Raw genomic sequence first — 26,691 nt, 5'->3', positions numbered from 1 at the left:
TACAGAAATGTTGGAAATAATAATAACAATAAGAGCCAGGTACTGTTTTGAGCCTTTTACATATGTTATCTACTCATTTAACCATCATGACAACCCTATGAAGTATGTACTACTCTAATCTCCATTTTATGCACAAGGAAACTAAGGCACAGAGTGGTTAGGTAACTTGTCCAACTTTACACAGCTGTGATTTAAATCCAAATAGTCTTGGCTCCAGAGTGCCTGTTCTTTGTCGCCACACTACATTGCCTCTCTTTGGAAAAGCAGCAGGGTATGCTGACATAGTGGGAATGTACTCAGAGAAAGACTAATTCTCTACCCAATCAGTCCCACCTAAGGAGGGTACAGTCTTATCTAAGCCCTTCCAAGTCCAGAAGCCAGAATGTACATTTACTAGATTACAGTGAATTCCATAACTTGCAGTTGGACCAGACATACCACAAGTACACAGCACCCTTTTATAAGCGTGATATCAGAGCAGGGGAAATAAGTTATGTAATTCTCATGTGCTTTATAACTTCAAGCTCTGAAAGCCTGCTGCATCCATTTCCATTACTGGGATATACCTTTGAGGTGAGCAGGGTACTTCTGTCAGTAACCCCTCCTCCCCACCTTTGGAAATAAGGTTTGAATGGGCACTGATCTAATACCCCTGCCTTATGCATCCTATGGGAACATTGTTTCTTTACATTAACGTTCCCAATCTCAAAGAATGGTAGCCATTTTTTCTTTAATGTTCATTTTAAATATCTCAACTTTAAGACATAATGTGTACATTTCATTTTTTAATTGCTGGAGGACAATTTTGTTTTCTCTCCTTTCCAAAACTGTGGTCATTCTGACGAACTGCCCCAGCCTAGCTTGCTCAGCACACTATACCTTTACACGTGCTGGTTGCATTGCTTGACAAACTCCTACAGTTAGAAATATACAATTCTTGCCCCTTTTGTGAAGTATTCTCTAATTCTGCTAAACCCACTTCTGTGCATGCACTCCATTCCCCTCTCTATAACATTTCTCAGGATGTATGTGTTTGTTTATTTACACTTACATTATTTACTTAATGTCTGAATTTACTCCACACATCTGGCTCAGAGTTTTTCAGAGGTTTCAGTCAAGATGTCAGCTGGGGCTGCAGTCATCTAAAGGTTTGACTAGGTCTGAAAGGTCTGCTTCCAATGTGGTTCACTAACATGTCTAGTTAATTTTGCTGGTGGTTGGTAGGAGGCCTAAGTTCCTTGCTGCTTGGTGCTCTCTTAGGGCTGCTTAAGTGTCCTTCTGAAACCACAGCTGGCTTCCCCCAGAGCAAGTGATCCAAGAGAGCAAGATCCAGTCTCAGGAGTCACACACTGTCATTTCCACAATACCGACTGATTGCACAGATCAGCCCTGGGTGGTCTGGGAGGGACATACACAAGGGCATGAAAACCAGGAGGCAGGGGTCATGGAGAGCCATCTTGGAGGCTGACCACTGCAGTCTACAACTCTGCCTTTGTCTTGTTGACCACAAGCACAGAGCCAGTGCCTGGAGGATAGCAGGGGCTCTATAAATATTGGTTGGATCCAAAGAAGAAAAGAAGGAAGATACAGAATGAAGGGCGAAAAAAAGAAGGAAGAGGGCAGGAAGGAAAGAAGGTAGGAAGAAAGAAGAAAAGAATTACTGTTCTTTCTTTATGTGGCTCCCTGATGAGATGATTAGCTGCTTGAGAACAATACTAAGCCTTTGTTTTTAATCACTTTAGCTCAATCAGTTTGCTCTCAGCTTAGCACAGGGTAGAATCATAATGAAAATGAATGTTAGTTGATGGAGTGATTCATTATATGGAAGATGGATACTTGAATGGGTGTGGAATTAAAGTGAATTTGTCTTGTCTTCTGACTTTGAGCAAAAGGTCTCTAAGGACTAGAACTGGATCATTTCCTTTTTCACTCTTATTAGGCCAATTATAGCATTGCGCTCACTAAGGCCCTAAAAACATCCTTGTTGAATTAATGCATGGATAAATGAACAGGTCACAGAGATCACTGTCTAATGAAGTTTTAAAATTTTTTAGAATTTAATTTGTGTCATTCAGAAATATTGTATATCAGCACAGATGCCCATTTTCTCTCCATCTTCTTCATTTCATTATTCTAAAAATTAAAATGGCAATAAGCATATAAATGGAGGACATTTTGTGTGTGTGTGTGTGTGTGTGTGTGTGTATGTGTGTGTGCGTGGTGGAGGTAAGCAGGGAGAGGATTATCTCTGTTATTTCCAAAGTAAATGTCGTACCCTTAAAAAGTCTACAAATTGATTCTCAAATGAAGCTTGAGTTCCCTGGAATTACCGCTTAAGATACTTGTTAACCCAGGCCTTTACAGTGTATTTCCCTATTTTTATGTAGCACTAAACAGTTTACAGAATACTTTCATATTCATTCTCTGGTTTAATCCTTTCAGTAACTTCCCATGATGGGTAATATCTTTGTTTTTCAGATTAAGAGCCTGAATTTTTGTGAGACTGTGATTGCCCAAGGTCACATTATTTTGGGTGTGGTAGAGCTGGAATTAGAACTATGGATGCTCTATTCAAATTCCCAACATCCCCCACCCCTCCCCAAGCAAGAAATTACAGTGCATGTATATGTGTGTGTGTGTGTTTGTGTGTGTATTGTGTGTGTGTATTTTCTGAAAACTCTCAAAGGGTTCTATTGCATTTTGGAAATGTGGATCCAACCTACGTCATCCATAGCCTTGTTACGAGGTCAGCTGAGAAAGCAGCCAACAGTAGTAAACCTAGGAGGTGGGCAGCTTCTGTCAGAGAGGTCTGGAACACATCAGAACATCTCAGCTGGAGGGCAGAGGCTGCTTTCAGAAGGAAACAGGCAAGTGGGAGGTGGTGTGGAGACAGCCTGGTAGGAAACACTATACTCAAGACTGGTTCAAAGATTGGACTCTTGGCCCAGTGTCGTGGGTGTGTTTGGTTGAAAAAAGAAATGAAAAGAGAAGAGAAAAAAAATAAAATACAGTCATATAACTTAAGAACAAGGGAGTGAATTGTATGGACATAGAAAAATTGGCCGTAAATAAAATTCTGGAGTTACAGCCAAGCCTCAAGGGATCTGGAAAATCATCTCTCTCTGTCTTTGCTCTGTTTCTGGAGGCTCTGGTCTTTCCTTTTTTGGCTGATAGTTTTTATCCCCCGCTCTCAGCAGATCGTTCTCTGCTATTCACTCATTTCCTTGCAAATGGCTCATATCTCCTTCAATGGGCAGTCTCCGCTCTGCATGACCTCTCTGGCTTGCTACACAAAATTCAGCCTTTTTGTTTTCATATTCCAAATGCATTGGGAGAGTCTATATGATTGGCCTGCATTGATCAGGTGTTTGCCACTAGTTGAGATAATGTGGTATGAATATTGGTATTTCAAAGGCTGGAAACTGGGAAGGTTCTGTAAGAAGGAAGTATGAGTATTGAGAAAATTAGAAGAATTTCTAGTTAATTTAAGATACTATGAAACCAAGGCACAGAGGAGTAAATCTAGGACATAGTTGAAGGGTACTATATGTAGGATTAAAACATGATCATTAGCAGGATGACTCAAAGTTGAACTTCTAAGATACTTATCTAGAGATCCTTAAGATGGCTCTAAGTAAGGATAGAATTGCCCACCTAGCCTGGGGCAGAAAAGAACTGAGAGGGGAGGTCAGGTGAGATTAGCTGAGAAGAACAGAGTGCCATAAGGGCAGCATCAGACAGATCATTAGGATTCTCTGAAGCCAGTAGAGCCAATTCCTTGTCTGAGATATGTCTTCCCTAAGATTAAAAATTTGGTTTTCTTGGTGGGTCCTACAGGTAGGCCTTGCTGCCTCAATAAAAATAGCAGCATAAAATCTCTAGGCAGCTACTAGAACAGTATTTGTCACTGAAGAAGGCAGAAAAGCAACATCTGATGAACAACTCCTATGTGCCAGGTACTTTCCCTATGTTATTTTATTTTCTCACAGCAATCCTCTGAAATAGTTATTAACATCACTCCCATTTTACAGAGGAGGAAATGGGTTAAATAATGAACAAGCAGCAGCTCTCTGCTGCTCAAGCTACTACTCCACTCTAAGCCCTTTTGAGATACAGCCCTCTGTCCCTCCCTTCACTTCCTCTCTTTTCCCCTCTGCTGTCCTCCCTTCTCCTCTCTCTTTGCCTTCTCTCCTCTTTATTTCATGTTCTATTTATTTTTTTCCCCTTCAAGATTTTGTGCTTCAGTTTTTGGACCCATATTTGGCAAGGAACATGATGGGTCTGATCTGTGAATGTATGATTTCCTGTCCTTGACCTGTCCCATTGGTGTTGGTGAAGCTGGACACTCAAGTCCTACCCATGGAGCCAGGTTACTTGTTTCCTGTTCCTAACTCTTGCCTATCCCTGCATGGCTGCCCATCCCAGGGAACTTGAAAGACCTTTTTTGTCCAAGCACCATCATTCCTAATTTTGTCATTTACTGTCACCATCACAGTCACTATTGATCACTGTCATGTTATGGAGCCTCTTTTACTTTGTGGCAATCAGCTGTTAGTGTTTCTTTCTTACACTAGAAATGTCCAAAGCATTTCTCATTATTAGAAAAAGGATCACAATACTCACACTTTCACTCCAGTCAGATTTGGGTCCAAACGTGATTATAGTGAGAGCAATCGTGATGATAAATCTGACCAGCTCCTCTGTAACTCAATAAGTTGGACCTTAACAAAGGGAATTGGAGGGGCTTCAGGGAAGAGCCAGGACAGAGACGAAGGGCTGGCCTTTAAAGGAGATATTGGAAATATTGAAGCCATTATGTTTGAGCCTGATGGCAGAACCAAAAGAGTTATGATTACATGTAGAATGCCAAAGAGTTATTTCTCATGTGCTGTTGGAGCCTGTGTGACTTTGAGGTTGGAGGCTGCGGTAGACTGAATTATGTACTCCAATTTAGACACATTCTTAATCTTAATCTGTTTTCCTTGGGGTGTGAACCCATTGTAAATAAGATCTCCTGAAGACATTATTTTTAGTTAAGGTGTGGCCCACCGAATGAAGGTGTGGGTGGGCCCTTGATTCTGATAACTGCAGACTTTTATATTCAGACATAGTCAGAGAAAGCCGTGGGGGAGAGCACAGAAGCTGGAAGTCAATGCAACCAGGAAGGGAAAGGAGAGGGCCTTGTCATGTGATGATAGCAAGCAGTTATACAAGCCAAGGACCCTCAAGAGTATCTGGCTGTCAGCCCCGGACTGTTACAGACTTTAGGAAGAAAGCATTGTCTTATTGACACCTCGATTTTGGACTTCTCCTGGCCTCATAACCACGAACCAATAAACTCCCATTGTTTAAGCCACTCTGTATAAGAGGTTTTCTGTGTGATAAAGAAGGACCTGATGGGGATATGACATGACTTACAGTATAAGTGATGTTCATGAGAGAGAGATACCATTTCACTAGCTCTCTAACCAGGTCTCCCTTTTAGTCAAGTTTTCTATGGTGAGTTTTTCCTTGCTTCCTCTTTATCTCCTATTTTTTTTTAATCGTAAAATACTATTTCTGTTGTTACTAGGAAAAGGAGACAACACACTAGAGTTCCCTCTTTACCCCATATATTTTGCTACCATGTCTTCTATTCCACTGGCATCTCTATAACATAAATGAAATGCAAACACTCCAGTACTCATTGTGTATATATATAAATGCTCAGCAATATCCAATACTCTTATCCACTGCCTTTCTAGTCTTCTCTTGACTTCTATTTTTCATTTTTCCTCCCTCTCCTGATTTTTTTCTCCTAGATCTTTGGCTATTCTTTTTTAGGGTCATTTGGGAGATTCTCATCTTCTATCTGACCTTTACCTAGCCAAACCTTATACAGCTCTTAATATGTGCTAGGCACTATTCTAAGCAATCTGTGTATTATCTTAGATAATTCTCATAACACCCTATCCTAGCTTTACAGATAAGGAAACCGAGATGCAGAGACACTAAGTAACTTTCACAGAGCTGAGGCTTTGAACCTAACTTATTCACCATAGCATCAGCAATACCTAGCCAGTGCCCGGCACATTTCAGGTACTCAACAATGTTTTTTGAATGAATGAGTAACTAAATGAATAGTTATGAATTTTTAAAAAGAACAGAAAGTCATTTTAAGTCCTATTGACACTTTGCACTTCAACTCTCTAATTTCAATCTTTGCATATTTTTTTAAAAAATTTATTCATAGAGAATTAAAAACTTAGTATTCTGTTCTTCTCACCTAACATTAAATCTTTAAGTAGTTTTCATATGTATTTTATCATGTTAACATTGCATGTGTTAAGTTGTTACTTTTTTTGGGCAGAGATTTCTTCCCAACACTTATTTATTATAGGCATATTTGTAATAAACATTTTTATGCTCAAAGCTTTAATGTTCTTGTGAAATATTTCCTTAAAATAAATCCCCAAAAGTATTCCAACTTTAAATGGCATGAACACTTGTATGGTTCCTGATATATATTATAAAATTACTATAAAAAATTCTTGCATTGGCATCACCAGCAGCAATGGATGAGAGTTCATCAAAACTGGCCATAATATCTCACCTTCTGCATGCAAACTTAGGGGAACTGCAGAACTGCAGATAGAATATTTGTCATAAGCAAAAGAAACTCGCTTCTGGTAGCTAATACTGGTCCAACTGTATTGCATTTTCACCCATCTCTTAAATATAGTTTTTAAATACTGTGATAAAATTCAGCTAACATAAAATTTACCTTTTTAAGCATTTTAAACAGTATAATTCAGTGGCACTAAGTACATTCACAATGTTGTGCAACCATCACCTCTCTCTAGTTTGAGAATTTTTTCATAATGCCAAACAAAAACTCCATACCCAGTAAGCAATCAATCTCCATCCTTCCCTTCCTCCAGCCCCTGGAAGCCACTAATCTGCTTTTTGTCTATGTGTATTTTCCTGGGTATTCTGGATATTTTATGTAAATGTGATCAAGTGTTCAAACAAAAACTTGTGTGTGAATGTTCATAGTAGTCCTATTCACAATAGCCAAAAGGCAGAAACAACCTAATGTCCATCAATAGGAAGATGGTTAAACCAAATATGGTGCATCCATATAATGAAATATTATTCTGCCTTAAAAAGAAATGAAGTGTTGATATATACTAGAACACAGATGAAATGTCATGCTAAGTGAAAGTTGCCAGACACCTATCTCTTTATATTACACTGAACAGTGTACATTAACACTTAGGAAGATGAAACACATTTGAAATGAGCAACAGATACAGCAAAAGGAACAACCTTGTGCTGGTTGGAATGTATTATGTGCCCCAAAACTCCATTATCTTTGATGTAATCTTGTGTGGGCAGAGGTATCAGTGTAGTGCTTCCATGGGGATGTGCCCCACCCAACTGTGGGTATGACTCTGATTGGATAATTTCCATGGAGGTGTTACCCCACCCATTCAGGGTGGGTCTAAATTAAATCACTGGAGCCATATAAATGAGCTGACAAGCAGAAGGAACTCAGTGCAGCTGAGAGTGACATTTTGAAGAAGAGCTACAGCCAAGAGGGACACTTTGAAGAATGCACAGAAGCTGAGAGAATAGCTACAGATGAGAGACAGTTTGAAGATGGCTTTTGAAAGCAGACTCTTGCTCTAGAGAAGCTAAGAGAGGACAAACACCCCAAGAGCAACTAAGAGTGACATTTTTGAGGAACTGTAGCCTAGAGAGGAACGTCCTGAGAGAAAACCATTTTGAAACCAGAACTTTGGAGCAGACATCAGCCACATGCCTTCCCAGTTAACAGAGGTTTTCCAGACACCATCGGCCATCCTCCAGTGAAGGTACCCAATTGCTGATGTGTTACCTTGGACACTTTATGGACTTAAGACTGTAACTGTGTAACCAAATAAACCCCTTTTTATAAAAGCCAACCCATCTCTGGTGTTTTGCATTCCGGCAGCATTAGCAAACTAGAACAAACCTGAAACAGTCATTTGCTAGGGCTGACATTTATTAGTACCAACTGGGAAACAGGCACTGCTTTATGTGCTAAGGCTACAAAATGAATCAAGAACACTCCTGATTTTATGAAGACCATACCCTTGTAGAGATATAAACATGTAAATCAATCATTTAGTATATTATGTAGAAGTATGTGTTGTGTACTATGAGAGTCCAGATGAAGGAAAAACTAATTCTATCTAGGAGGGTCAAGGACAGACACAGAAAAGGGGTTTCATTTTTGTTTGGCCTTGAGCTTTGAGTAGGCACGGTCAGGCAGTGAATTGGGGTACAAATTTGTGGGGCAAGAATGCATAGAGAAAGGAAAATGTCTTTAACTTTTTCCCTTCCTTTCTGCTGACCCAGATCTCCTCCTTCCTTGACCAATTGGTAGTTCATCACCTCATCACTACAGTTTCAACATAAACTGAAAATAATTTTGGTTTTACTTTAATAAAAAGACCTAAAGAGAAGGTATTATAGAATTGAACAAGATTGGAGCTTTGTGCATGCTCAATGACAGTAATAATTTGATGAACTTTAATCTGTTTCACATGGTGAATGTGTGTTGAATGCTACCTTTCTTCCGGTTCATTTTCATTGATTCATAAGAAGAGAGTATGAGTTTAGCGATCTTCTTACATGAAAGAGAAAAAATTCACTAACTTAGAATTATAATCATTTTCTTTCAAATGCTATGTCTGGCCTTACAATGAGTGAAAGACCGAGTCCACATTCTCTGATTCTGAGTCCATATAGTATAGAATGGGCATAAATCTGTAGCTTCCATGCCACTCTGCCTCCCTTCCATCCATGGCAGACATCTCTCATCAACAATGAGTCTGGACATGCCTCTGAATGCCTATTCAAATAAGGAGCCAAGATAATTAGTGTCAACGGGATAAAATCCCATTTGCTTTATCTGGTAAAGAGGAGAACGTATTGGAATCAGAAGTCAGAAGTTGAGGATTGGAGGCCTAGTTCTTTCTTTAGTAAGTTAGGAAACTCTCTGAACCTCAGTTTCTTCATCAGGAAAATACTATTAATACTATACCAAGGGTTGTTATTGGAGGATTAAATAAAGTCGAACATGAAAGGTGACAACTCCAATCACATAGTTATAAGGTTAGTGAAATCAGGATCCCTGCCACTTACATAAATCCCTTTTCATCTTGCTTCCATGCACTTCTGTCCAAAAGAGAAGTGACAGCTGTTCCCGTTGGTGCTGGTGTTGCTGCCAATCTTTCTTTTTCCCAAAAGAGCAAACTGGAAGCCATCATTTGCCTCCATCCCTCTCATCCTTTATCTCTAAATTCTGTTTATTTTGGAACAACTCTACATCTTCCCCTTCCTCTGAGCTGTCTTAGCACCCGCCCTGATACAGTGGTGGTTCATCCCCACGTGTTTGTAATATGTCATTAGCTTCCCTCTCTTTTCCTTCTTCTAGTCCAGAGGTTCTCAACTTCAACACTGCTGACACTGGAGCCAGATAGTTCTGGCTGGGGGGCTGTCCTCTGCCTTTTGGGATGATTACCAGCATTCCTGGCCTCTACTCCCTAGATAACAGTAGAGGCCATATCTTTGTGACAACCAAAACTACTCACAGACATTGCTGATTATCACCTGGGGGTGGGGTCTGGGGGAAACACTGCTTTAATCTTATCCTTTCCAACTGTTGCGCCCAAGCTGACAGATTAGTTTTCCATGAATGGTGCTCTTGCAATGTCATTTCCTCAGTTCAAGAACATTCAATAGATCCCTATTTCCCAAAGATTTGAATATTTTTGCTTCACTGTTAAGTTCATCAATAATTGACCCTAGTTATCTGTTCTTTAATCTTTAATGTGCGTCTCTCTAGGAAATCTTGTTAAAATGTAAACTCTGCTTTGGTAGATCTGGTTAGAGCCGAGATTCTGCATTTCCAACAGGGTTCCAGGTGAAAACAATGTTGCTGTTCCACAGGTGGCAAAGCTTTGGCAGACCTCAATGATGTGATTCAATATTTGCTTAGTGTTCAAAAGGAACCATGTCCTGCTTAAGAAGAGCTCACAGATTAGCAGAAGAGAGAAATAAGCAAATAAGTATAAGACAATTTGATAATTATTATCATAAAAATATGACTACAATGATATGGAGATGCAAATGAGCGTGAAATTTGTTCTGCCTGAGGCTGATCTGTGAGGGCTAGGTAAAATGGAAATTGAGTGATAGTCAGGGAAAGCTTTGGTGAGGAAGTGACCTTTGATTTGATATTAGAGAATAAACAGGTGATCTATTATGGGGAGCGGAAAGGGGAGTACTCTTCCTGAAAGTGGGAACAGTGGGAGCAAAAGCAGAGAGGTGTGAAAATGTGCAAGGTGTTGAAGGAACTCTGTTCATTGTACCAGTAAGATCCCTGACTGTAACTGAAGAGGCTTTTGGATTATGAATAGCTTTGTCTGTTTCACTATGTGTCTCATATTATGCAAGCAAGAGGGACACCTTGAAGATTTTTAAGTAGGGAAACAATGTGACCAGATCCATGTTTTTGAAAGATCATGCTGATGGCAGTATGGATGGTGGATTACAATGAGGAGCACCCAGGAGTCAAGCCAGGCTGCTAGAGGCTAGGATGAAAGTGGTGGAAGCAATGGTGAGCTAGAGCTGACTCACAACAGCCCATGAGAGCCGATCGTGGGCGCATCTTCCCAACTCCATGTGTCGTCATGTTGGTAGCTTAAAATCAGCCACAGAGGGCATATTTATGATACAAAATTGGAAAATGCTACAGATTTTTTCCTGAAAGCCAGCTGATAAACATTTACTAGCATACCACTAAGTAGAAGAAAGTGAGGGAAGATAGGTGTCCAAGCCACCTGGACATGGTTTATAAGATGCTGAGAAAGAAGGACAAGAATCCATCAGAGATGTCACCCCTTCATTTGAGCAATTGACTGGTTTCATTTATTTATGCAACAGTATTTATTGAGGGCCCACTATGTGCTAGGCACTGTTCCAAATACCTGGCTCCACAGAGCTTACAGTCTAGTGATATGGTGTCACTAAATGGGATGGGGAAAATGGAGACTGTGGAAGTACTTATTTTAATTTGGGGTATAGAAAATATGTTTTTTTTTCAGTTTTTCAGTTATAAACTTAACATCATATCATGTGCTATAACTTTCTAAAGCATTTCACATATAATTCTAATTGAAAGTTTACAACTTTGTTGGGCCAGATGTGAGAGACATCTATTGCCCAGATAGGAAAATAAGGTAAGGCTCACATATTTGACGTGACTTGTGGAAAGTCACAGAGCAAGTTGGGGTCAGAGTCAGGATTTGTTTGAGTCCTTGATTTCTGACTTCTGACAACTAGCCTCATCTTCTTTCCAAAGCTCCAAGTCCACTGTTTGCTCAATTACTGTTTGTACAAACGATCAGTACAAGTGACATGATGAGGACAGTTAAAGAAATCTTCACTTACATTCTGATGCCATTTTCTCTCTCAAAAGTGCTTCCCCAACTGTGATCTCAGTTATTCCTCACAGCCCCGGGTGCTACTCCATGGTGTGTTTTGGGGCTTGTTGCTAAGTACAGATTATTCGAGGAGTCACAGGATCCCTGCCACCCGCTGCCAGCCACGTGATTGCTCTGATTATGCTAATAGCTGTTTTGCCTGCTGTTGCTCTTAGCGAAGGAGCAATTCCCAGTCTTCTTCTGCCTTCTCTCTTCCTGTTCCCTTTCCCGATACTGATTTCTTTCCATCTCACTCATTTCTGTCTCCAAATGATGTATCAGTACCTCAGGGGTTCACTGAATAATAACAATAAAGAAAAAATATATATAAAAAAATAGGAGACTTGATGTTTGTTGAATGCTAAGTACAGTATCCATAACAATATCCTGAAAATAGAGAATGTACCAGACTGATTAAAAAAGTATATTACAATATAAAATTAGGAAAATATAAGCTCTAACATAGATTTAGAAAATGGAAGCTCCTTCTGTTCAAGAGTTGGGGGTTAAGAAAATCATATGCTTTTCGTATATAGGATTATTAAATGCCTCTCTATAGTTATTTAAGTGGACACATAGAACAGGAATTATTTCTCAAATGGCATATCACATTAACTTTCCCAAGTGCTGCTACTTTCACATAACTAGTTTTTTCTTTTGCTTTTGTAAAAGCATTTTTGTGTGCACATGAGTATATGTCTGAATATATATTTATGTATGTGACTATATATATAGATATGAGTGTATCTAAAGCAGCTACAGTAGTGTTGCTTGGCTGAGTGGGAGGTGATACAGGACTGTGCTATTAGTGAGCGGGAGGTAGGAGGTGGCTATGACTGATGGGCAGGAGTGTGAGGTAACTGCAGGGTAATACCGTCTGCAGGTATTTTTAGATGACACCAGAATGAGAAGATGTTGGCTGGTGGTGATGGGCTTTCTTCTTCTAGATGAAATCTGCATAATAAGAACATAAGGATTGCCAATTTGAAGCAGACCTTTTGTCCCTCTAACCTAGAACTATCGATGACAGAGGCATCAACAGCTGTGTTGTGGGAGAGTGGATTTTTTATCTTCCTTGGCATCCACTATAAATGTTAGGGACCATGCCCTCAAAATCCTGGGCTTTCCTTAATAAGTCACTGTAGATGTATCATCTTTCAATCTATTTCAGTCTTTCAAATAAATGTTGGCCTGGACTATTCCTTGGAAGAAAGTGTCTTGGTTTGGCAAGTATGCTATCTACTGAGTCAAGTCGAATATCTTTAATTTATTCTCCCCTTGTTTTTTCCAAGTGTTAAGAGTGCACACTAGTTCCAGTGCTCCAGAATTCAGTAAATTTTGTAGGATTCTAGCTTATTATCATGCTTTCACTGTGAGAAATATACCAACTCTAATTAGATGAGATTATGAAGGTAAAACTCTTCTAGAAATTAAGTTTCTAGAGAGTTACTATTTTTTTTTTTTTACAGATCTTACCATTATTTTTACTCATGTTTACAACCTAGCAGTATCTGCTCCACCATCCAAATGCTTTCCAGGTTCTGGTCATTTTGTCAAATAAGTATTTGTTTTATTTTTATTTTATTTATGCATTTTATTTTATTTATGTATTACTTGTTTTAACATACAATCTTCTTATAACTTTGCCATTTCCAAGTATACTTTAGTTTGAAGGCCTTTTTTTAATTTCTGTATATTTCTTCCCGTGTTTCTTATCTCAAAAATGGTACTTCCCACCAAATACTTACTCATGTTTGAAACCTAGTTGTCTTCCCACCCTCACATCCAATAATTTTCCAGGTCCTAAACAGTTCATCCACTTTTCTTCATCTGTACTCCCCCAACTGGGATCCATAATCTCTTATTGAGACTCCAGAAATAGCCTCCAACTGATCTCCTCATGTCTACTTTCGTTGCACTTCAATCCCTTTTAAAAAACAACAAACCAATCTGATGGTGTTAATAGTTTCCTCCTATTTTTAGGTTGAAGTCCAATATTCTTACCATAGTCTATAAGATTGGTCCTCACCCAATTCTCCAACTCCTCTCCCCTCAGTCACCAAGACACTACACTCCAGCCTCATAAACACTTTTACTTTTTCTCATTGTGTCAGAATATTTCTGTCCTCTCTTCCTGGAAAGCTCATCTTCTCCCCACCCCCATGCATGACCTGACACATATGGACAAACACACAACCCTGCAGTCTTCAGTTAGCTAACCCCTATTTGCTGTTTTCACTGTTTTAGGCTTCTCCTTAAAAGGGCTTTCTCAGAGGGCCCTCTGTTGACCAATCAACTCCCTGGATCCCCGGTCTAAGTTATTTTCCAAATTATAACTGCTAATAGCCCCTTTCTAATATTTTCTATTAAAGCAGTCAGCACAATTTTAAATATACACAACTCCAATTCCATGTGAGACCAAGGGAAGAGATGTTTATTTGGTGTAAGATCTTTATTTTCTAAACAATATGACTTCTACAGTCAGTTTGTTCAAACACCACAATTACATGGAACTGTGAATAGGAAGTGAGATGTGGTACGTCTGTACAGGTTAGAGTGAGATAGCAAAACATCCCAAAGTAACTTGGGTGGAGAAAAAAAATATATATTTGGGGCTCACTTGAGGAGGTGTTGAAATTCCTCACCTGGATTGTTCTCACAAAAATTGGGGACTGACGGCTTGATATGTTGAGCCCTCTGTCTTGGGACTTGCCCCTATGAAGCTTGTTACTGCAAAGGAGGGGCTAAACCTGATATAATTGTGCCTAAGAGTCTCCCCCTGAGTGGCTTTTTGTTGCTCAGATGAGGCCCTCTCTCTCTAGCTAAGCCACCTTGGCAGGTGATCTCACTGCCCTCCCCCCTATGTGGGACCTGGCTCCCAGGGGTGTAAATCTGCCTGGCAATGCAGGATATGACTCCCAGGATGAATCTGGACCTGGCATCGTTGGATTGAAAATGTCTTCTTGACCAAAAAGGGGGATGCAAAATGAAATGAAATAAAGTTTCAGTGGCTGAGAGATTTCAAATGGAGTTGAGAGGTCACTCTGGTGGACATTCTTATGCACTATATAGGTAACACATTTTAGGTTTTAATGTATTGTAATAGCTAGAAGTAAATACCTGAAACTACCAAATTCCAACCCAGTAGCCTTGACTCTTGAAGACAATTGTTTAACAATGTAGTTTACAAGGGGTGAGAGTGTTATTGTGAAAACCCTGTGGATCATAGTCCCTTTATCCAGTGTATGGATGGATGAGTAGAAAAATGGGGACAAAAATTAAATGAAAACTAGGGTGAGGTGGGGAAAATGATTTGGGTATACTTTTTTACTTTTATTTTTTCTTCTTATTGTCTGGTATAAGGAAAATGTTCAAAAATAGATTGGGGTGATGAATGCACAACTATATGATGGTACTGTAAACAGTCAATTGTACACCGTGGATGATTGTATGGTATGTGAATATATCTCAATAAAACTGAATTAAAAATTAAAAAAAGTACACTCAATGGCCACGGACTTGGCCCTGAAGGAGGGATTTCTGTCTCTATTTTGGCTCAGTGGAGAAAGCCTCAGCCATTTTCAGTTCCCAGTGCTTCGACCCAGACAAAGGTGGAGATAGCACAGGCAGGGAGAGACCACTGAAATGCTAATGACCTCTCCCTAGGGGGTCTATCTTCTCTAAGAGGAAAGGGTTGGGGTTCAGCTCTACTACCTGCCTTCCATTCAGAACCAGACCCCAGAGCCTGGGGGAAAACAGCCACAGGCCACACCTCCTTACACCAATCTGGAGTTACAGGCTGACAGGCACCACCTGCTGGGCAGAAAAGCACAGTGACCTGAGGCATCACAGGGTGTACCAATTTTCTAAGACACACCCTAATACTGAATATTTCTTCCTTCTGGGACCCGAGCCGGTTCTGGTCTGGGAAAACCTAACTGAGGTAACCAAGGAAACCATGTCTAGACAACAGAAAACTACAACCTACACCAAGAAAAATGAAGTTATGGCCCAATCAAAGGAGCAAACTTACATTTCAACTGAGATAAAGGAATTGAAACAACTAATAATAAATCAATTCAAAAAGTTTGGGGAAGATATGGCAAAAGAGATGAACTGTATATTGAAAACACTGGGCATACATAAGGTAGAAATTGAAAATTCAAAAAACCAACTGGCAGAATCTATGGAAATGAAAGGCACAACACAAGAGATGAAAGACACAATGGAAACATACAACAGCAGATTTCAAGAGGCAGAAGAAAACACTTAGGAATTGGAGAACAAGGCACCTGAAAGCCTACACACAAAAGGACAGATAGAGAAAAGAATAGAAAAATATGAGCAACATCTCTAGGAACTTAAGGACAAAATGAAAAGCAAGCATTTACTTATCATTGGTGTCCCAGAAGGAGAAGAGAACGGAAAAGGGGCAGAAGCAATAATAGAGGAAATAATCAATGAAAAAATTTCCCATCTCTTATGAAAGACATAAAATTATGGATCCAAGAAGCGCAGTGTACCCCAGAGAGAATAGATCTGAACAGGCCTATGACAAGATACTTAATAATCAGATTATAGAATGTCAAAAATAAAGAGAGAATCCCGAAAGCAGCAAGAGAAAAGCAATCCATCACATACAAGGGAAGCTTGATAAGACTATGTGTGGATTTCTCAATAGAAACCATGGAGGCAAGAAGGAAGTGGGGTGATATATTTAAGGTACTGAAAGAGAAAAACCAACCAAGAATCCTATATCTGGCAAAAATATCCTTCAAATATGAGGGAGAACTTAAAATATTCTCTGACAAACAGACAATGACAGAGTTTGTGAACAAGATACTTGCTCTACAGGAAACAGTAAAGGAAGCACTGCAGACAGAAAGGAAAAGACAGGAGTGAGAGATTTGGAAAACAATTTTGGGAGATAGTAGCACAGCAATATAAGTACACTGAACAAAGATGGCTGAATATGGTTGAATGAAGAGGGCTGGGACCATGTGGGACACCAGAACAAAAGATGAACGATAAATACTGGGACTACATAACTCAGGGAAACCTAGGGTGCTCAACCATTATAATAAAAGATACAAATATGTTTTTACATGAGGTAGAACAAATGAATGTCAACATTACAAGGTGTTAAAAATAGGGTGGGATTGGGAGGAAAATATAATCAATGCAAACCAGAGACTATAATTTACAGACTCATTGTATTATGCTTCGTTTAATATAACAAAGGCAATATACCAAAGCTAAATGCATATGGTGGGAGGGGGGATAGGGAAGGGTGTGGGACTCCTGGCATTGGTGATGTTGTCTGACTCTCTATTCTACTTTATGTTAATGTGCTTTCCTTTTGTCACTTTCCAGCTATCAAGTTTTTTTTTTTTTTTTTTTTTTTTTGGTTGTTTGTTTTTCTCTCTTTTTCTTTTGCCTCTCTTCCTTCTTTGATTCTTCCTCTGTTTTTGTGGAAGAAATGGAGATGTCCTTATATAGGGAGTGGCAATGGTGCTGAATACATAAATACGTGACTATACAGGGAACGAATGATTGTTTACCTAGGACGGAATGTATGGGGTGTGAACAAAACCATCTTAAAAGAAATGGATTGATTAAGAAACCTCGAGGGCACAATATTGAGTGAAATAAGACAGACACATAAAAGCAAATATTGCAGGGCTCACTGTACTAGTTATAATATGTAAACTCATAGACATGAAATATAAGTTACCAGGATATAGAATGAGGCCAAAGAATGGGGAGTGGTTGCTTATTATGAGCAGAATGTTCAACTAGGGCGAACTTAAATGTTTGGAAATGGACAGGGGTGATGGTAGCATGTTGTGAGAATAACTAACAGTGCTGAAAGGTGTGTGAAGGTGGTGGAAAGGGTAAACTCAGAGTCACGCATGTCACCAGAAGGAAAGCTGGAGGTTAAAAGACGGGAATGTGTAAAACAGTGGATCTTGTTGTGGACAATGTCCATGATTAACTATACAAATATTAGAAATCTTTCTCACTATAACTAAAAGTTAATAATAGAGAGGCATATAGGAAAAAAAAATATATACCTGTTGCAAACTATATACTACAGTTAGGAGTATTTTCACATTCTTTAATCAACAGTAACAGATGTGCTATACTAAAACTATGAATCCATAATGGAGGGGGGCATGGTTAGGGGTATGGGAGGATCTGAGTTTCCTTTTTTTGTCTATATTTCTTTTCTGGAGTAATGAAAATGTTCTAAAAATTGAAAAAAAATTAATTGTGTTGATGGATGCACAGCTGTATGGTGGTAGCATGGGCAATTGATTGTGCACTTTGGATCTTTGGATAAAATATATATTATATATAAAGTGCTTGATAAGCTGAAAAAAGCTTAACACTTGTTAGTTATCATTGCCATTAATTAGTAATATGGACTGTTTATACCATTGGCAATTACAGGGAATCTGATCATAAATTTAGCATCAGCCAAATGCTCTCCTAAGACAGCTTACATTTAAATAAACATGCCAATTATCTGAAGAACGAGAGACTTTACAATCTATCCCTGTATTGTCAAGCAAAGTATTTAAACTATATTATTTATATTATTCTACAGAAGTGCTAACAATGACCTTTAGTTTGTGATACTCTCTGCCTTTGTAGAGGCTTGATATAAAAATTATCAATTTAAACAGCCTCTCTCTGTCTCTTGTAGAACTGGAGTAGGAGATATCAACCATGCTGTTGTTACACAATGTCCCTCATAAGCTTTATATGATAAATTCCTCCTTAATTCTAATTTCAAGAGAAGTTTTGGCTCTGTCTAGATAAAATCCATCCCTCTGATGGGAAGTAGGTCTGCTAAAACTCAATGTTTTTATATTTTTGTCAAAACTTTCAGAATGTTTAGAGCCAAAGTCTTTGCTCAACCTATTCATTTTGGTTGCACAGGAGCAGCTATGCCTTAAAATTGCTCTTGGTTAAAGGGATATCTGGTTTTCTTTATGTTACACTGTGTATTAACAAGTAAGTTGCTTTAAGTCCTTTTGGAATCAATGGGGTATAAATCTTAAATATATAACTTACTTGTACTCAGGGCAAGGATGTTATATGATTCAGGGTTTCCTGTGTCTTAGTGAGTGAGCCACACGGTGTGGATTCAATTCTATATCCCTCCAGGACTCAAACTGATGCAGAGAAATTGAATACTTTGTGCAGTGAGAAGCTTTACAATAAAGCTTTACTACCTAAAAAAAATTGTTCCCACTATTTCATGTTTGAGACCTTTTATTTCTTTCAGTTGCCCCCCTTAACCCCCATAGCTTTTTAAAATCACATACATTTGGTTTTTCTTCTCTGCTCCCACAGAATATCCTCACTTAAGTCTCCCATAGCTTCTCTGTTCTGGTTGGGGTCTCCTGGCTACACTCCCTCTCTGAAATCTGGGAACCCCAAAGGATACCTGCCATAGGAGAGAAGCAAAGCAAGCAACACTCTGCTTATCCTATTTATCCTCTCAAGAAGCAAACTCTTGAGCTGGGCTTTCATGTCGTGTTAATAATCTCCCAGGGTCACATTCTTTTAAGCATTTGTGTTTTAAGTAAGATAAAAGAGAATTTGATTAATGTGAATATGCCTTAAGGTTTCTATCATACTAGGGCCCCTCTTATCAACTTTTTAGATTCAACTTCCCCGTGTCAAAGAATTCAGGGTCCAATTAAGAACCATCTGAAAATAAAGCTACATCTCATCTGACATTTAGGAACAATAAAAAGCATAACAAGTTACTTTAAGACATAAAGGAATTTTAATCTATTTCATTAAATATTTCAGAGCAGTGTGCCATATAAAAAAGTAAATCAGACATAGTCCCTGCCCTCAAAGAGCTCACAGTTAAATGATTGTCATAGGTATCAATGTCTAGGTTAATATCTGCCACATGGTAAACACTCAAACAATGTTAGTTCTCTTTATTAAAATAATTAGATGTTTAGATTTATAAAATTTTTGGATTAGCATAGTTATAGTATTTTATATAAATATTATCTATATAAAGGAATCAAAACCTACATTCCTAAGATGTCCTATTAGAGGGTTGAATAGTTTACTAGACTCTGCATTCAAGCTTAGATTACTCTCCCTGCCCACTCTGCAACAACAAAAAATAACCACACCATTTTATCAGTCAAAGCCAGGTAATCCTTTTGGGATTTTGCAGAATAGAAAGGAGGGGATGGAAATCATTTTGGCAGTTGGTCCCTTTTATAGCATGGAAAAATTTCTGACAAAAACAAAATTTTCTACAAAACTCTCAGCCATCATTCAGAGACACTTTCTGAATGGTTCTGTCACACTCAGTGAGGGCTGGGAAGTAGAAGACAACTCTTGAGAGTGATTCCCTGAGATGACATATTATTCCCTAGCCCATTCAGTCATAAGGAGAATGGCATGATCCTCAAGTACGGGGAGGGTATGCACAAAAGCACCTTGTTAAGAATGTGCAAGTTATATTTAGGGGACTGGTCCCACTCATGTGGAACGTTTCCTTAGAGATATAATAAATAAGAATCATAGAAGCATGACTTTAGAAATAGCTCAAAGACTAGAGAGTTTTGGAATTTGTATGGACCATTTTAGACTTCAGGCTAATCTTTGGTAAATGTCACTAATGTAAATAATCAGTAAAAATAGGCTGCTCTGTGTAAGCGATCTACACATTCGGTTAAATAACCATAGAGAGCTAAGCACTTTATTTTGGTCACACCAGATTCAATTGCTTTGTTTTACACTGTGAAACAAAACTAAACTCTGTTGAAATAACATCCTGTAAGGAGTAGCTGCTTACTTGGTTTTGCCCCAGCTGGGTACCATGATCTTAAATCTAGTAAACGATCATCCAAGTTATTTTATCCCTTTCAGGTATAAAGAAAATAACAATATCTGGAGCATTTTTAAACTCAGGTTGTATGAAACACCAAAACAGACTGTTTGTAAATGACTGAATCTACATGTTAGAATAAACACCCTTAGATTACTTAGAAGCTGTATTATTTGGGTGATTGGTTGTTTGAGGCACTGGCTTGAATTGTTCCAAGTTCACACCATTGGCTTCATCTTTAGATAATGTTTTCCTGAGAGTGTCCTGGATTTGATTTTTGGAAGCCATTTCTTAATTTTAGCATCATAGGTTGTCTGGAGAGACAGAGTTTTCAAACCCAGCAATTCTTAGCTCATTTTTAACAGTCCTTCCTTTAGCTTTTCTCTGTGCTTGCATTTTATTATAAACAGCAAAAAGAAACCAGGCAGCACCTTCAACACTCTGCCTGGAAAACTCCCTAGCCAGATCCCTCAGGTGGCTGGTGTGTTTTCTACTTCTCATTTTACAAAAACGGACGGTATTGCTAAACTCTCTGCCACTACATAAGAATACTCTTTCCTCCAGGTTCTGGTAACATTTTCTTCACATTCCTGTGAGCCCGCACCTGCAGCTCCCTCAAAGACTTCCATCAGCAAACTTTTCAATACTCTTCAGGCTTTCACTAACCCTTTTCTCAGAATCCTTCTAGATTCTGCCTTCTGCCTGTTTTCAGGGCTACTCTCACATTTCAGGCTTTTGTTATGGTAGCACCCCACTCTTGGTACCAAATTCTGTATTAATTATCCATGGTTGCGTAACAAATTACCCTAAAACATAGCGATTTAAACAATAACAATCATTTATTATTGCATAGATTTTCTGTGGATCAAGAATCTTGGAACAGCTTAATTGTGTGGTTCTGGCTTGGAGATTTTCATTAGGTTTCATTCATGATGTCAGTCATATGAGAACTCGACATGGCTGAAGGATCTGCTTCTAGGATGCCTCAAGTATGTGGTTTTGGCAGGAGGCCCCAGTTCCTCACTACACAGTTTTCTCCCTGGGGCTGCTTAGGTCTCCACATGACATAGCAACTATACTCTTTCAGAGTGAGTGACTCAAAAGAAAGCAAAGTGGAAGCCACAATGCCTTTTATGATCTAGTCTTGGGAGCCAAATATTATCATTTCTGCAATAGTATACTGGTTGCCCAAGTTTATTCACTGTGGGAGGAGACTGCATAAGGGCAGGAATACCAGAAGGCAAAGATCTTTGGGGGCCATCTTGGAGTCTGGATACAACCAAAGATAATCAGAAGTCTCTCCTACCCCAAGTGGTGGTGTGCTCATAAACCAGTTCTCCAAAATAAAAGGAAAAATAAAAGTGTTGCCATTTTAAATACCAGGTCCAATTTTAAGCTACTGATGGTTTAAAAACTGGCTTGCAGTATTCTCAGGTAATTAATCCCCTTTTACGAATTGGTAAGAAATGGCTCCAGCCTACCACTGCCCTCAAGGTTGAGGAGGTAAAGGGAGAAGGCTATGCTGTTAGAGGCTAGGGGATGAGGCCACTTGAGGAAAGCAGAAACTCTAGTGAACTTATAAATGGCAATTGGAGTCTCATGACAAACCTCAATAGCTGCTAGAGAAGCTGCTGATATTGGGGATTTGAAAATGAAGCTTGTAGAAGTTTGCCCTTTGAGAATTTGGTGGAGCAAGGGGATGGATGTGGCATGCATCCAAAGATAAGCAGGCTTAGGACTGGCCCAGTAAGGTGATAAAAAAATGGAAGATCTGGGGCAAATCCATAGTGACAGCTGGCACATTAGTTGTTGCTTGAGACTGGGGGTGAGAACAGGGATTGATTGAAAGTGGGCATGAGGGATCTTTTTGGGGCATTGGATTTTGGTGATTGTTGCACAACTCTGTAAATTTACTAAAAATCATTTTTTTTAAAATGGAGGAAATGGGATTCCATCTGGGTCTCTGTCTTTACCATGCCTTGCTACTATGGGGTATCAGAAGAAAGAGAAGGCTGCCCTTCATGCTGTATTTGGTATTCTAGACTTTACTGTGGCCCCAATGATGCCAAGCTCTTCTCATTCACACCATGTAGAATCCCCTCCTTTGAGTATGGGGAGGACCTGTGAGTTGCTTCTAACCAATAGAATAAGGCAAAGGGATGTCATTCCCAACATTATGTTATGTTATATGAGACTACATCTTTCTAGCAGACTCTGTCTCCCCCTCCTTGCTGACTTTGAAGAAGTAAGCAGTCGTGAATACTACACCCATGAAGAAATGAGTTCTGCCAACAACTTGAGTGAGTTTGGAAGTGGATTTTTCCCCCGGTGAGCCTCCAAATGAGAGTACAGTCCAGTTGACACTTTGTTTGCAGCCGTCAGAAACCCTGAGCAGAGGACCCATGTAAGCTGTGCCCGAACTCCTGACCCACGGAAATGTGAGGGGATAAATGAGTGTAGTTTTAAGCCACTAAGTGTAGTTTTAAGCCATTAAGTTTGGGGTATTTTGTTATGCAGTGATAAAAAATAATAAACTTTCCTTTGAATATAGTTACATCAAAATATATAGTTAAATTTATGTTCAATGTTTATGCAATTATAATTTTATAAACAGTTTATAGTTGAGTCGTCATTTTCTACAATTATATTTCCTTTATTTCATTTTTTAAAAATTTCCAGTATAAACAATTGTCTCATTTTCTTTGCTTTATTTTCTATATATCTATCATGAATTTATCCCAAACCCTCTGTGCAAATCTAGTCTAAAGGTGATCAAACAGATCAGGCAAACTATAAACTTAATTAATGCCATGGAGAAGTCTGATTCCATTCTGAATCTCTAACCTCCTGTAGCCGCGTCTTGGAGCTTTTAGATTCTTATCTTCATCCACTAAATTCTGAAATTTCATGATGATATTCATGGCAGTAGATCAGTTTTAACTATTGTGTTGGATACCCAGTCAGAACATACAATCAAAAAACTTATGCTAGATCTGGAATATTATTTTATTCTATTTTGGGATGGGGGTAGTATAATGTCTTCCTTTTGTCATGTGGGAAGAGCATCATGTCTTGTTTTGCTCTGTATCTCTCCCTCTTGCTTGCTTGCTTTCTCACGGACTTTATTTCTGCAATTATTCCCTGGGGTTCAGGAGTGCAAATTGTTACTTATCTGCTTTTCTCTTTTAGGATTCAGCACTTTCGGATCTGCTAAAACGGTTTTCACTCATCTATCTGCTTTCTAGCTTCCAAAATGCTGTCGCTGTCCCCCTCCCACCCTTTTATTTTGGTGAGATTAGACCTTTTAAAATGATCACTTCACTGTCATTTCACTGTATTTTTGAGAAGAGAACATAAACTGTTCATTATGATATATTTAACCAGAACCTGACCTCTCTACATTCAACCTTCCTGTTATCCTTTAATAATAGTCCTATGAGGTGAGCAGGTCAGATATTTTCCCTCTTTTACTGATAAAATACTTTACTTAAGAGTCAGAAAGTTTGAGTGACTTGTTTAGGGTTACTAAACAGATCCTGAAATAGTCAAGTCTCAATAGTAATAATTTGTTGCCCTTTTTACCCATAGCACATGGCTTCCCAATTCTGAGCAATGGATGTGAAGGCTAGTTAAATCGGAGGCAGCCTTTGGATACAGTGTTTCCCAAAATGTACATCACAGTACACTAGTCCCAAGAGAAGCTTGTGAAAAAAGATTCCATAATCAACAACTTTTGAGAAACATTATACATAATGGATTTCCTTAATTCTATAACCTTTAATTGTAGGATATAGTTATTAAGATTTAATAACAGATTTTGGTAGAACTGTGGGTACAGTGGGGGAAGAAACATATTAAGCACCGTGTTATAAGAAGCAGTTAGAATTTGAGAAACATAAACTTTTTAGAAGTATTTCTTAGAATTAAGCTAATGCAGTATATCTCCTTCCCATACATAGTCTTTCTATAGTCTTTAACATATTAAAGGCTGTGTGATAAAGAAACCTGTTTAAGAGTATTTAATTCAGTGTTTCTCAACCATATTTCATCACGAAACACCGTTTTCACTTAATACCTATTAATAGTCCAAATAATTCATTTATTCATGCAATAACTATTCATTGAGACTTTGCTGTTTGCAGAGCACTGTACTGTGTGCTAGGGATAACAATATGATGATAAAGCTCCTTATTGAGTTTAAGTAGGTGTGTGTCTAACAGGGGTCTTAATCTAATCTGCAAAGTTAATAAAGTTTACTCTTAGGAACTGATATTGATATTAAAACAAGTAGGAGGAATATGAATTACTTGGGTTCTTGAAGATTTGGAGGATTGGAGGGGTGAAAGAGCATTCCAGAAACAGGTAGTGTAATTCCAAACTGCACACTGAGAAATGCTGAGCTAGTTCATCCTCTTTTATTTACAGTCAAGGAAAGTATAGCCTAAAGGAACTGGAATTAAAGGATGTGAATATTGTATGGAATCTTAGACAGTATTATGATCAGCACACATTACTTTTATCCCATCTTAGATAAATAGATGTCCTTCTCCTTTTGAACCATAAAAGTATCAAGGAACCAGCATTTCTTAGAGGTTAAGAGAGACCTGAGTCATTTCTCTTTTTGAGGCCCCTAAAATATTAAAATATCAAAACAGGGTTATAAATGCCATTTTACTTTTATAATATTTGCATGTAATAAATTATTTTTTTGACATAAACATAAAAGTTCTATGAAAGAAATATAATGACTAAATATATAAATTTATGTAGAGATAATGCCAAGAATTTTTGCTAGAGCCTCTTGCGAATGTGAGACCCAGCCTAAATTGCCCTCATGGCTCCCACTCCCACATACCCTCACCATATAAACTTTACATATAAGCTCACTATTTGTCATGTCATATGTTGAACCTATTAGGCTACCTTTTGGTGCTAAATGGAACAGGTTCTCTCCCTCTTCTATCAGAAAACCCTTTAATATACATAGATGTTCATCATGGGTCCCCAAGGCTGAAATATCTCCAGTGCCTTCAGCATTCGTCAGATGCCATGGCTTCTAGGTCTTTCATTTTCCTGTTTCATCTCATAATCTCCCTGGGAAACCTAGACACTTCTTTCATTTGGCTCAAAGAAGCACCTCTGTCAATTCAGGGGCCTGATAACTTTCTACTTTTTAAAATGCAAAGTTCTCACTGAACCATTCCAGACCCCTTTGACTCATTTCATACTAAATGACAGGGAATTTCCTCCACTGAAGTTCTATCCTGTCATCAACTTCCAATAGTACATTCTTTCCCTGAGAGAGTGGTTTATTTCAGCAAAACAAAACGAGTTTTGCATGTTATTCTGCAATCTTGGTGTTCAGATGGAACGTGTCTTCCCTGTTTCTGTATTTCAGCCAGTCTGACGTGCCCATGGGCCACACACATGCCCGTCGCTGAAGGTGAGCCAAGGATGCTTATGTTTTTGGCAATTACCAGGACTCCCTTAATTGAGGCCATGTCTTTTTCCATCCAGTTTCTGCTTGGTCCCATCCCCTATTTTAGACTTGATGCTTTTGGAGTTTTCCCCTGATTATGACTCTCAATATTCCTTTAAGTTCTTTGATTTGGTCTTATTGATCTGATTTGCTCCCTTCCCAATTACCTCACTGAAGATATCCTACCTTTCATTTCGGCCTCTTGGAACACAGCCCCTGCAATACCCTTCTTCGGTGTTACATCGACCTGGCCCTTTTTGGCCATTACCGAAGACAAAAATGTACAGCATGACTACTTGGGAAAACCACATCCTATTAATTCTAGAGAGTTCTCCATCATACTGGGACATTTTACATCTGAGACATGTAATTGCTATACACTATTAAAAAGTTCTCCATGAGTAAGACCTTTATAAGGGCTTAGAGAAGAAAATTCCCAAAGTTCAGGGTCTCTGTTTTTGAGCTCCTTGGGAAGTCAATACGTGGTAATAATCCTAGTGGAGGATTGAATAATTGATGTAAATTATTCCCGCCTTTGGCCATATGCCTCTCACTAGAGTAGACAGAGTATCTTTCCCGGCCCCATTAGATATTGGGCTAGATCTTATGTATTGCTTTGGCCAATGGAGAGTCATCAGAATTAATGCAAGAAAAAACTTTAAATGTACTCGCATGATTGGCTTGACCTATAATGCTGTGGCTATCAACCATGAGAATAGCACATTCCAGGCAACCACTGATACCAGAACAAGATACATGGAAAAGACCTGAATCTGACCAGCAGCTTGGAGTAGAGCTGCCTCGGCCAAACAACGGACCCATTAGTG

The 26,691-nt window shown here is 38.8% G+C and overlaps 1 pseudogene; it reads right to left on the bottom strand.

Moving 5' to 3' along the window:
- The window catches only part of LOC119536929, a 178,381-nt pseudogene extending 152,252 nt beyond the window's left edge, over window positions 1-26,129 (bottom strand).
- Between the last annotated feature and the right edge of the window lie 562 nt (window positions 26,130-26,691).

This window comes from Choloepus didactylus, chromosome 6 (genome assembly GCF_015220235.1).
Source record: "Choloepus didactylus isolate mChoDid1 chromosome 6, mChoDid1.pri, whole genome shotgun sequence".
NCBI lineage: Eukaryota > Metazoa > Chordata > Mammalia > Pilosa > Megalonychidae > Choloepus > Choloepus didactylus.
This window is presented reverse-complemented; position numbering and strand designations above follow the sequence as displayed.